The 12684-nt window shown below is 41.4% G+C and overlaps 1 protein-coding gene across 6 annotated transcripts in view; it reads right to left on the bottom strand.

Annotated features, from left to right (window-relative positions):
• RALY (RALY heterogeneous nuclear ribonucleoprotein) overlaps positions 1 to 12684 on the bottom strand; it is a 77091-nt gene that overhangs the window by 30852 nt on the left and 33555 nt on the right. For 3 of the 6 annotated variants that reach the window (XM_010960846.3, XM_074347161.1, XM_074347164.1), the window contains exon 2: positions 11595 to 11677. The exons of 2 other annotated variants lie outside the window; for them this stretch is intronic. The gene's annotated coding sequence lies outside the window, so the exon portion shown is untranslated. Of the gene's footprint in view, positions 1 to 11584; positions 11678 to 12684 lie in introns of those variants that run through there. One more of the 6 variants, XM_010960847.2, reaches the window with a different exon arrangement.

Here is a 12684-nt window from a genome sequence, read left to right as displayed (position 1 = left end):
TTGTAAACGGTGGCAGTTCAAAGACATTGGCCAGAATAAAATAGTAAAACTACACAACAAAGACCAAATAAAAAGTTCAAGGGCAGATGACAGAGGGCCACTGAATGCTGGCTGCTCTTGCCAACTATGTGGGTTACAACCTGACTCCCTTTTTTTGGACACTAAAGAAAGAGAGGTAGCATGCAAAAAATGAAGGACCAAAGACTGGGAAGCAAAAGCAATCAAGTTCTGCACTAACTAGATAAGTGGCCTTGGGCAAGCCACTTATCCTCTTTGAGTTTCTAATACCAGAGAACCAAACTAAAAGATATTTAAGGACCTCTCAAGCTTTGGCTTTTCAGCAATCACTATTACCAGGTCATGTGTGCAAATATGAGTCTAAGAAATGCTAATGCTGTGATTAAGCAAAGCAGAAACAGAACAATGGTGTGACAGGAGCCCTGAGCACAGGGGTAGTGAAAGAGAGCTGAGAGAGAGAGAGAGAAGAATAAAGGATTTAAATGGGATTCAAGTTAATCTAGGGTAAAAGTCAGAAGACAGCATGGAGGGAAGGGAGACTGAACCAGGATGGTACCAGTCCTGGCCTTGTACGAACTTGGTATGTGGCCCTGAATATTAGCCTTATTTTCCCACAGGCCAAATGGACCTCAGGGCCCTGTATGTTCTGGCCTCAACTTTGCCCTCTCTAACCTCATCTTCTACTTCTTTCTTCTCAGTGCTGTTCCAACCATACTGTCTGCCTTCTAGTTTCTCTACAAACATGCTCTTACCTTTGGGTTTAGCCCTGCTTTTCTTCATAACACATAAGAAATAATCTAATAATTAATTATTTATTCATTTTCTGGATCCCTCACTAAAGCAAGTTCCATGTAGATAGTCTTTGTTTTATTCACTACTATATCCCAGGTACAAGAACAGTATTAGGCATTTATTGAATGCATCAATGTATGAACTACTGGTCCTTAATCCCCTTTCCAATTCTGGCATGCTATGCTATGATTAACTTATGTGCTTGTGGAACTGGTAAACATCTCAGAAGTTCAAGCACAGGTGGGATTAGGTCTAACCTGTCTTTTTGGCTCCATTTTTAATATTTGCTTTGCCTCAGCGGATCTTTAAAAACCATCTCCAAATGTTAACAATCACATCCTAACACACAACTACACACATAGTGATCATCACTGTTGTCTACTTAATCTACCTGTTTTCCTTGATCAACTGTATCTCCAATGGCCTAAACCATGTACTTGCCTACTCCTTATCCCTAAGAACCTATCCCTGTGACTGACACAAATGTTTATCATATTGGATGTTAACATAGCACCACAACTAAGAACACTTCCTAACCTTCACTGGCAGACTTGATCAGGTGACTCTTGCTTCATATTATCCAAAAGTTGGTTTCCCTAATATTTCTACCCACTAATATGAACTCCTGTGGGACTGGACAGACGCTGGAAAGAAGAGGGAGATACAGAATTTGCAGACCCTTGAATATCATGCTAAGGAGACTGGATTTATTCTAGAGGTTTTATGAGCAGGGATGTAATAGGAATAAGATCTGTATCTTAAAATCTATGGAGAGAAAAGGGAGGTTATATTTCAGGGGCAAAGACAGGAGATGGAGAGACAAGTTAGTTGACAATTTAAAAGTCTCAGTAAGATCTGGCCTTGGATGGTGGCAGTAAGGAACGAGAAGATGGGCCAAACAGTTCAGAGACAAAACTACACAATGAAAGCCTACTTTACCTGAGTAGAACTCTGCTCAAAACCTCCAGATGGAACTCTGAACTCTTTGCATCTAAAATGGCCCCGAGGGTAACCAGAAGCAGGGAAAAACATCTCTGTGACCAGATAAAGTGGAAGAAGCAAGTCTGGGATTAGCAAAGGCCAAGGTCCAAGCCAGTGAGTAGAGCTGTAGCAGACAGCTCAAGGTCTTACTGATGGCTGTTACCTGCAGAAGTTTCAGCAAAGAAATCAAGTCTGTTCCCTGAGCAGAAAGATGCCTTCTTGGATTGGGACAGTTCTACCCAGCTTTAATACCAGAGGCTGTGATCATTTTCAGTGGTACTATGTTAAGGAAATTTATAACTGGAAGTAAGGCAAAAAGATGACAGTGTGACCTTTTAAAGTCATGTTAGGACCTTAAAAAGTATTCATCTGAGAGTTGTCTGATACTCTTGGAGAATGGAATTTTGTTTGACTTACTATTCACAAACAGAGCCCAAATATTTTTAAACTCTGCAAAGTTATGGGTTAATGTATAGAAAACTGAGAAGGTGCACTTTAAGTAGAAAAGATAATATGAAATGTTACATTTCTATTAGGACATTAATCAATTTTGGATCTAATTTAGCAACCTAATTTCAGCTATCCTTTTTCCACTAACAACATAAATTCACTTTCTCAGTTATTCTTTCTGCTAATTCCCACATTAATGAGTCAGACAAAACTTGACATATGCTCACCACATGTATGAGAATTATGCCCTGTCAAAGTACACACATCCACAGGCCTGCCTAACTCACAAGAACCAGACGCCAGGAGGCAAAAGAAGCCTGCCATCCAGGCACAGGATGTTAGTGAAGTGGAACAGGTGGTCACTTACGAAATGACAAAGCTCAGTGTAGCAGAAAGGGCACCAGGATGAGAGTCAGGAGACCTGCCACTAATTCACTGTGTGACCTTGGGCCTATTATTTACTGCCCCTTGCTGGGCCTCAATTCACAATTAAATAAATGGGGAGAGTTGATTTTGTTGTTTTACAAACTGTGTTCCTGGCAGCCCTGCAGGTTTGAGGCAGATGCCTCAGAGGCTGTCTATGAAGAGGGTAAGGCTGAACTGGTGGACTCTGGTGCCCCTACCACCACTTCAAACAGAGCAGTTCTTTTTTTTTCTTTCTTTCTTTTTTTTTTTTTAGTAGGGGAAGTAATCAGGTTTATTTATTGATTTCTGTTTGGAGGAGGTACTGGGGATTGAACCCAGGACTTCTTGCATGCTGAGTATGCACTCTACCACTTGAACTATACCCTCCCCGCCAGAGCAGTTATTTTTTCAGATGTTGGATTGTATGTTTAAATAAAGGGCTCCTCTGTAAACTTGAGGACTGTTAGTTAAGGTCTCTTCCCACTCTGACATATAAAATTCCATCATTTTATAACTAATGGTCCTGGGGAAAATACAGAGCCAAAATTATCTCCTCTTACCCTGTGCCTAAAAACATCATTAGAAGAGGGTTTCATTAAGAAGGCCCTAGCAATTGAGTAGGAAGGGGTGAGGAAGGGGACAAGTGGGCAGAGGAGGGCTCAGACAAGGGCAGAGAGAGTCTAAAGGCCTACCCTTTTGCAAATGAACACTGGGTAGGGCCCAAAGTCAGGGCAGAACCCTTTCAGGGAGGGCTTATCAAGACTAAGCATTTGAACTCTAGCCCTTAACTCTGCCACATAAAGGCAGATGTCTTCAGTTTCCTCAGAAAAATCTCTACAAGTAAGGTGCTTTGTAAACTGAAATGCAATTACAGATTTGAAGACCTATTAGAGCAATCTTATTCTTAGATCTTTTACATGTATATATCTCCCCCCTGAAGGCTCATCACACTTGAGATGTACAGACCCTCTATGTACCTTCTCTGCATTTCAGAGTTGAGCACAGAAGTAAGGGGCTTACTGCTTGAAATACTCCCCTCATTCAACTTTGAAAACAAGTACACTTTTACTAGAAACTCTGTGTTCCATGTTGAAGATGGAAACCTGGCCTCTTGCTTAGTGCTTGGACCTTTGGCCACACACCTGGATCCTAGAGAAGTTGGTCTGAGGCAGGGCAGAGCAGAAGCAACTCATGTGAAACTGTACTGTAGGCATGGAAGATATTCCCGTTATACTAAAGCCACTGAATGCCCCTTCCTGGGCACTCTTGAACACTCTACCCTCCTGGAGGGCAGAGGCCGTAGGCAGTATGATACTCTGGAAAGAGCTTGCTATACTAAGTACATGGGGTTTACAGGGACAGGAGGAACTGAGTTCAAACCCCAGCTTTCAGAGACTGGGTATTAGACCTCTGGCAAACTCATTTACTTCACTGAAGCTCAGCTTTTCCCTCTGGAGCTATTAATAACTTAACGAGTTATAAAGATTAAGGGAGATAATCAATTTAAAATACCTATCACAATACTTGGCACATAGTAGGCACTCAATAAAAGCAACTTCCATCAAGAGGGAAAGGGCAAAGAATGAAAAATGACCAAATGTGATTCACACGACAGGTAAAGAGGACTAGGGGACAAACCTCAGCCAGCAGTGGATCAGGGCTGTGAGTGGCTCAGCATGGGAATGGGCTAATTTGGAGAGTCTTGTGCTAGTTTAAGAGCATCTGGATCCTGTACCAGCCAGAGCAAATCAAACAGGAGTGCTTATGAAGCGCTTGTTTCTAAAACAAGTACGAGCTGTGTTATTGACACAGGCCACAAGGGAATTGAGAAGACTGTTGGAGGAGATGTTAAGAAAGCTGACATGCTTTCAGTTTCAATCTTTGCTACTACATACATATGGCTACAGCTGACCTTGGCTCCAAAGAAAAAACCCTAGACTGAGACACAAGAGACCTGGGTTCTGCTCTGAGCAGGTAGCATCATCTCTCAGGCCTGTTTTTTCTTTCGCCTCCAAATACAATTATCTATGTGCTTACTCTATCATCACTATTCTCATTTTCAGACGATGATTAAGCTAATGCTGGCAGGAATTTGAATTCTAGGTCTGTTGTCAAAGCCCGTAGTCTTTCTACTCTGTTGCATCATCTCTCAGTGGCAAGTAAGGGAGTCAGACCAGGCAGACCAAGGCATTTCTGGACTTGAAAATCTTATGATCCTTAGTGGCCTGAAATTGTGGTTTCAAGAGTATTTTAAATACATACTCTAGTGCTAGACAAAGCCTGGCTAGTTAAGGAGCCTTCTCCTATTAATGAAATCTTCAACACCAAGGGCAAAGCTGGCGTACAAACCAACTTGAGAGCCAGAAGAGAGTAGACAAGAAATTTTAGGAAGCCCTGAAGAGGCCCTTAGAGAATACATATCCTAATTCATTTTACAGATGGGGATATGGAGCCTACAAAGAGAGAAAGGCTTGACTGGGAACATGCAGAAAGTGGGTAATGGAGGACTCTGGGTCCTATGCTGCATGGGCTCATACTTTTTATCTACTCAGTCTTCAACTTTTGGGCCATTCTGATCTTCTCTTTGATATTTCTTTTCCAAATGCTGGGTGACAGGCAGGTCACTGCCCCTGCAGTAGACTCCCAGACACTTCTTATTGTAGATAATGGCTCTTTCTTTCTAACTGTCCCTGCTGCAGCCTTAAGCAATACTAAAGCTTAGTCTCCTTTGGCTCTTCCTGACTTTTTTTTCCCTTTAAACTACAGACCAAGTACCTTTGGAGGACAAAACTGGAAGAGACACATCAGCAATTACAGATCAACTTTCTACTTTCTCATTCCCTCTTTTTGAAGCTGAGGAAACTGAGGCCCAGAGATATTAAATGCTTTCTCAAGCTTGAGTTAGGCTTAAGAACCTGGGTAACAACACTCACCTCCTACTACAAAGTGACACTGAACACGTGGCATCAGAATTTATTTCAACTGCTAGTGGTTGAACCTCAATCAAGACCAAGTATTTTTTCATCATCTCCTTGTGGCATCATAGTAACCATACAGGCATTATTCCCATTTTGCAGATGAGGAAACTACAGCTCAGAGAGGTTAGTCACACAGGAAATAAATGTCAGAGCAAGGATTCAAACCTTTGGTTTTAAAGCTTCCTCTCTTTCTCCAGCAGCATATGGCCTAAGGTTTTTAATAATATATACAACAGTGGGAAAGATGCAGTTAATTAATCTTCCCAAAGACCAGTTATACTGTAGACAATGTTCATCTCTTGCCCTATGCACTTGGTACAGTAAATCTTGACATTATGCTAATTGTAGAGATGGTGAGGGGAGGGAGATGAAGGTAGAGAGGAAGAGTGGAGACTCTAATAATACAAAATGACAGATAACTCAAAAGAAGCAATTTCTGCTTTTGTGTTAACCTGATCTTTGTACGATAGATTTGGGGTTTTTTTTTTTGCATTTGCCCCATGAGATCCTAAGTCTCCTTTATTCATGTCCTACTCATCTCAGGATTCTAATACCACAGGTGCTGATGAACCTTGGTTTCCTAATGTATTGTTTCCCAGCTTGGGTTTTTGATCTATTGGCCTTATTCTCAGGCTCAGAACCTTACCTCTCTGCCACAGTCAATGTCCTAGTTTGATGTGACCTATAAGACCTGTGAGTCCCTCTTCTGTCAGGCATGCTGCTCCAGTGGGACAGAAAGATCCTCTTTAGTTTTAATGAAAACTAGGGAAGGAGTGGCACACAGGGCCTAGATCCTTGTGTACACTACTCTGTCCCCTCAACTGAGCTGGACCTTATTGCTTTCCCTTGACAGCAACCCTCAAGAAAGCCAACTGTCTCTGGAACCAAAGTAATAAAATGTGGGCAAAATTGCTGGTTGGGGAGAGAACAAGAACAGCTGCTTCTAATAGGAGCTGCTCTGATGGCCTCCCTCAGATTTTCTCTGTAGAATTCTCTAAGAGCCAACTGACGATTACACTGACAGACAATGAACCTCTAAGCTACAAAATCAGCTCTGATCAGACATTCATCCCCCACACCTCGAAGGATGATGATGTATTGCTACTGCTCTTGGACCTTCTCAAACTCCAACCGAGGTTCCCCAGAACCATAATTACTAACATTAACAGTCCTTTGCATGCATACAGTATCTAACAGTTTTATCTAGCACTTATTTGGAATGTGCCTTACACAGTTAGCTGGGTAGAAACTGTTACTCCTTGTTTATACAGGAAGAAACTGAAGGGCACAAATAAGTACCCAACAAGTCCATGAGTTGCTTAGATCTCTTCCCATATCAATATTTACCTATTGGGTCTGCCTTTAAGACTTATTTCTTTGATGGAATCAAATCTCTGCTTAGAATCTCACTCATTAAGAAGCAACAGAGGTATTCTGCAAGGCCTCCAAAACAATTTGCCTCTGAAGTCTGTGAGGTGGGCAGCTGTCTCCTCCAGTTCTGTATCAGGCAAAATTTCCTCAGAAGTCTGGGGAGCTCTTGGCTTTCCGTATGTTACCCGACTACTTTCTACACCACCCCATCTCAGGCCCACCTTCACACAAATGGGGCAGGCAGGATCCACATTGCCCATATGGGTTGAGCCCTAGGCCCCTTCCTGTTGGTAATGCATATACTGCTGACCACTTGTCTTCCCCACTGTTTTTGAGTTAGGCCCTCTCTGAGTCTCCAGATACTGCTCCAGAGACTACATCAGGAGCACATGACAGCCCACAGGTCAGTCAAGCCTGTAGAAAAGTTTCATTTGGGCTGCACAGTGCCTGAAAAAAGTAACCTAAGCCAGAAGAAATTAGGAAAAGAAGAGTAACCTAAACCCAAAGCAAGCTAAAGTTAGGAAATAATAAAGATTAAAGTAAGAAATCAATGGAATAGAAAAACAATGAAAACAAAAGTTGGTTCTTCAAAAAACATCAGCAAAATTGACAAACCTTTAGCAAGACTGACCAAGAAAATAAGAAGATACAAACTGCCAAAACCAGGAATGATACCACTGTTGACTTTCCAGAGTATATAAGATTATAAGGAAATAGTATGAACAACTTTAAGCCACAAAATGAGACAACTTAGACAAAGTGGACAAATTCCCAGAAAGACACAAATTATCAAAAGTGACTCAAAAAGAAATAGAAAATCTGAGTAGACCTATAACGAGTAAAAAAAAAAAATTTGAATTAGTAATTAAAAATCTTCCAACAGAGAAAAGCCAAGGCCCACATAGCTTCACTGGTGAATTTTATCAAATAATCAAAACACACACACACACACACACACACACACACACACACACACACACACTAATCCTTCACAAACTCTTCCAGAAAATAGAAGAAGGATCACTTTCCAACTTATGAAGCCAGTTGTACCCTGATACCAAAGCCAGACAAAGACATCACAAGAAAACTACTGACCAATAGCCCTAATGAAAACAGATGCAAAAAATCTTCAATAAAATGTTAGGAAACCAAACCCAACACCATACAAAAAGGATTAAATCCCACTTGGTGGGATTTAAGTGGGATTTATTCCAGGAATACAAGTTTGGTTTAATATCCAAAAACCAATTAATGTAGTGCCATGTTAGTAGAATAAAGGACAAAAACCAAACAAAATTCAACATCTATCAAATAGACTAGGAATAGAAGAGAACTTAGCCTGATAAAAGTCATCCACAAAAATATCCTACAGCTAACATCATACTTAATGGTACAAAACTGAATATTTTCTCCCTAAAACTGGGAAAAAAATAAGAGTGTCTACTCTCACCAATTCTGTTCATCATTGAACTGGAGGTCATAGCTGGTATAATCATGCAGAGGGATTTTTTTTTGTTAATGGATGTCAGAGGCCTTTTTCATCACAACAGTCCCTCCCTATTCCCTTACCCTGCTTTATTTTTCTTCATATGTACTTATTTGTTTTTCCTCCACTAGAATTTAGACTACATGAGAGAAAGCTATTTTCTTCACTGCTACATTTCAAACACTTAACACTGTGCTTGGCACATGGTGGACAGTCAACAAATACAAACTGTATGAATGAATGTCTTTAATAAGTTCATATACAAGACAATATTAATAAAGGGGGGAAACAGGAACCATTGGCCCAAGAGGCTGAGAAGGACCAGGGTTTTACGTCATGGGAAAGAGCCAATGTAAAGTAATAGAAAAAAATCTGGTTCTCTTGAGCCAGATTCTTCAAAGTTCTACACTGAGCTCTTTCAATCACTGCCTGTGTGACCCTCTCTAAGTCTCAGTAATTTACAAAATGAGAGTATCACCACCTATCTCCCAAACTGTTATCAAAATGAAATCAATTTATGTAGAGCATTCAATATAGCACCTGATAATATAGCAGACACTACAAGTAATTATACATTCTCTGATACCTCTGGCCTTCAAAAAGAACCTAGAACTACTTTAAAAATTACCTAGCCCCACCTTACTGAAGTACATAGATATCTATAGGGCTGTTGCCCCTAAAACATGGCCTTCATACTCATTTTAACTTCATGATTCTTCTTTTACCTCTCCCTGTTAGCTTTCAGTTCTCACCTCTAGCTGCTGCTAATATGCTAGCTCCTCCTCTCCTTTTTATACGCTGCTCTTAATCTTATGGGGGTTTAGAAACCAGATTGCTAAGCAATTTTACTTGTTACAACATGTGAAAACAGGAATAAATTAGTGATGTACAAGGCCTTAAGGATGACAATGCTTTGCTTCCTTCTTTTTAATAGTTGGACTCTGAAAAATTGAGATAAATAAACCACTATATGGATATCAGTATATTATACACTTTTTTATATGGAATCATTTATATTTTAAAATAGTCAATAGTGGAACTTCTTCACAGGGCAGTTGTTACAAGAACAATAAAATGCAAGCCTGATGCCCAGGTCATGAAAAGGCCAGAAGCTATAGAACTTTTAGATCAACCAAGACAAAAAGAGGTGACAGCAAGAGCTTGGAGTTTCAGAATAGGAGGGAAGATTGGCCAACAGGGATTCCAAGAGCATCAGGTTGGGGGAACAGACCCCTGTGTACCCTCAGGTAGGCCAAGGGAAGAACAGAATGCCCCTTGTTACAGTGAAGAGAGTGACCTATATCACTGGCCAAGGGCGAAGAGAGAGATGGTGAGAAAACGAGAATGCCCATGGCTTCTGATACAACACTAGACTACAGCATAAGTATTTTTTTCAGTAGCACTTGAGGCAGGGCGGGGTGGGGAGGGAGAGGTGGTAAGGCAGGGACCTAGAGCCAAAATAGGAATAGCCCTCCTCTTCTGAGATGACAGCAGGTAACATGGCAACAACCAAGTGGAACTAGTCAGTGAGTACAGACACATGCTGAGGATGGGCTCTTGAAAACAGCTTATCTGTACCAGCAGTGGTCTTGGAACCAGGCTGTATGAGTGCATTTAAACCTGCACTCTGCAGCCCACATGCTGCAAATCATGGTTGCCGATACTGCCTGGCTTTGTCTCTGTGCCCTAGAAAGACTGAACTTGGGGAAAGACTGAACTCTGGGTAGGGCCTGCAGAAGAAGGGAAGGAGGGAAGGGCACCGGAGAAAATTTACAGTGTAAATTTCCAGAGCAAAACCTTCCATTTTACTTTTGGGGAGTGGGGTGGCAAATAGTTCAGGGACTGAGATGCCAGGAATACTTGTAACACTTTCTTCTCACTTTCTCTCATTTCAGTCATGCTGTTTTACAACTCACAAAACTTTCCAATTTACATTTCTCATTTGATTTTCTACTACATTCTGCATGGTTGGTGTACACAAAATAAATATGTGGAGGTGTGGGTCCAATTTACAAAGAGGGAAATGGATATTATCTAAAGGCAAATGTTGAGAGAGAAGATAAAAGTCTAGGTTTCCCAACTGCAACTCAGCTCTCCGGGTCCCTATCTATACTGGCATGTGTTACAGCATCCCATGTGTTACAGATGTTTTCTTCTCTTTCCAGTCATATTTAGCCTAAGCCTCTGCTTGCTTGAAGGTTCTTCGTATCTTTCAGCCTCTTGGCCCCCCTCACTAAAAATGCCATTGCTCAGAAGGGACCCCTAACTCCTACCTGGCCTGCTGGGCCCCTCAAATAGCTAGACCTCCTTTCTGAATCCCTAAGGAGATCTGTCTTCTTGAACTTTATTAGAAAAATTATGATGCCAGGGATTTCAGTAATCCAAGGAAAGTCTGCCAAGTCAGAGTGAACAATGGTATTCAGTTAGACTGACCTGGGTTCTAATAGTTTTATGGATTCCCAGGTGTAAACCCTAGGCAAACTAATTTTCCCGAGCCTCAACTCCCTCACCTGTAAAATGAGCTTTTGTCTAATTTAAAAGAGATCCATAACACAATTGGCTCTTCATGTGTCGATTTCTTTTCTTGTCTCATTATCTTCAGTTTTCCTTCTAAGCTTCCCCATCATACAGCCCCACTCTATCGCCCCATCTTCACCACCACTCATGATTACATTCTGCAGGATTGATAAAACCACAAGATTTTCTGAAGCTGACTCTGGGCTTGGTAGGTCACAATCAAGACAGAAATCAGGAATGTCTCTAAGGGCTCTGAAGTCATGTTAAGAGAACTTATGAGAGAATGGGCTTAGCTGCGAGGTCCGGGATACCCCCCAGCAGAAAGCAGCTGGCAGAGGAAGGAGCTGCTTCCAGAAGGAACTGGGCCTGCTTTGCTTTATTCATGGCAAATGATCCCAGGCTGTCTCACGGCAGCTCTAAGAAAGCAAGTTCAGTTCTCCCAATACAGGAGGCTGCTTATGACAATCTTTTAGGCACAGAGTAGGAGAGTAATTATTTCTAAGTACCTGTACTAAGGGTAAAACTAAGCCCCCAATCTAGTTATCCTGTATCTTGGCCCAAATTTGCCCAGAGTTTGCCTAGGTACCTTCACTCACCAGTACCAAGGCTGAGCTCAGCCAGCAATTTCCTCTTTTGGGTTACAGGGTCAGCACCAACTGCCTTAGGGAACAGAGCTCACCTATAACAGAGAGAGAAGTCAGTCAGGATCTTGCTCAGAACAGGCAACAGACAAAGGTCCTGCCCTTACATGTCTTGCATCCTAGCAAAAGCTAGGTTAATAAGTAAATACATAATTTCAGGTTTGTACTGAGTAGTATGAAGAAAAATAAACCAAAAAATTAATAAATAAAGCAGAGTAAGAGAAGGAAGAATGGCAAGGAGTGAGAATGGGGTCTATTTTAGATAAAATGGTCTTTCCTGACCATTTTATGGTGACTATTAGACAGAGACCTGAATGCAGTCAAGAAGCAGGCTCTGCAAAGGTCAGAGGGAAAAGTGTTTCAGAAAGGGGAAATATCAAGTGCAAAAGACCTGAGGCAATGTTAGGCAAGAATAAACTTGCTATGCCATGGAACAAGACAGTCAATATAGTTAGAATGCAGTGATGAGGAAAATGAGGTTCCAGGTATACATAACCTGGAACCTAGCTAGGACAAATTTTCAAGCACTCTGAGACTGGTTGCAGGTTTCTATGCTCATCCCCTCCTCTACTGGGTAAAGATGGTTGAAGAATGGAGAAACTCCCATATATACTTGGAATGTGGGATAGAGGTAACCGGGTAAGGAGAATAGTAGCACATGCCAGGCACTACTGTAAACCCTCTATTTGTATTAACTCATTTAATACTTACAACACTCTTTTAAGGTTGGTGTGCTATTAAATTCCCCATTTTACTAATGGGGAAACTGAGACACAGAGAAGTTAGTAAATTTTCCAAAGCTGCACAGCTAATAGATAGTAAACCTGGGACTTTAACCCCAGAAGTCCAACCTCCAGGGCTTGCCCTCTTAACCACATATTATACCACTTCTCAAAAACAGAAGAAAGAAGACAGGAAACATGTTCTCTAGTCCTAGCTGACATGAATGACTCAAAGTCCCTATTTACCCTCAAGCCTGAGATCCTCTTTATTTTACTTACAGCCCAGGCTTTTTACTGAATACCGGTTTAATGACTCCTGAGTC

The sequence above is a fragment of the Camelus bactrianus genome, chromosome 19 (assembly GCF_048773025.1).
Source record: "Camelus bactrianus isolate YW-2024 breed Bactrian camel chromosome 19, ASM4877302v1, whole genome shotgun sequence".
Classification (NCBI taxonomy): Eukaryota; Metazoa; Chordata; class Mammalia; order Artiodactyla; family Camelidae; genus Camelus; species Camelus bactrianus.
Note: the sequence above shows the minus strand (reverse complement) of the source record. Positions and strands in the feature narration are given on the sequence as shown.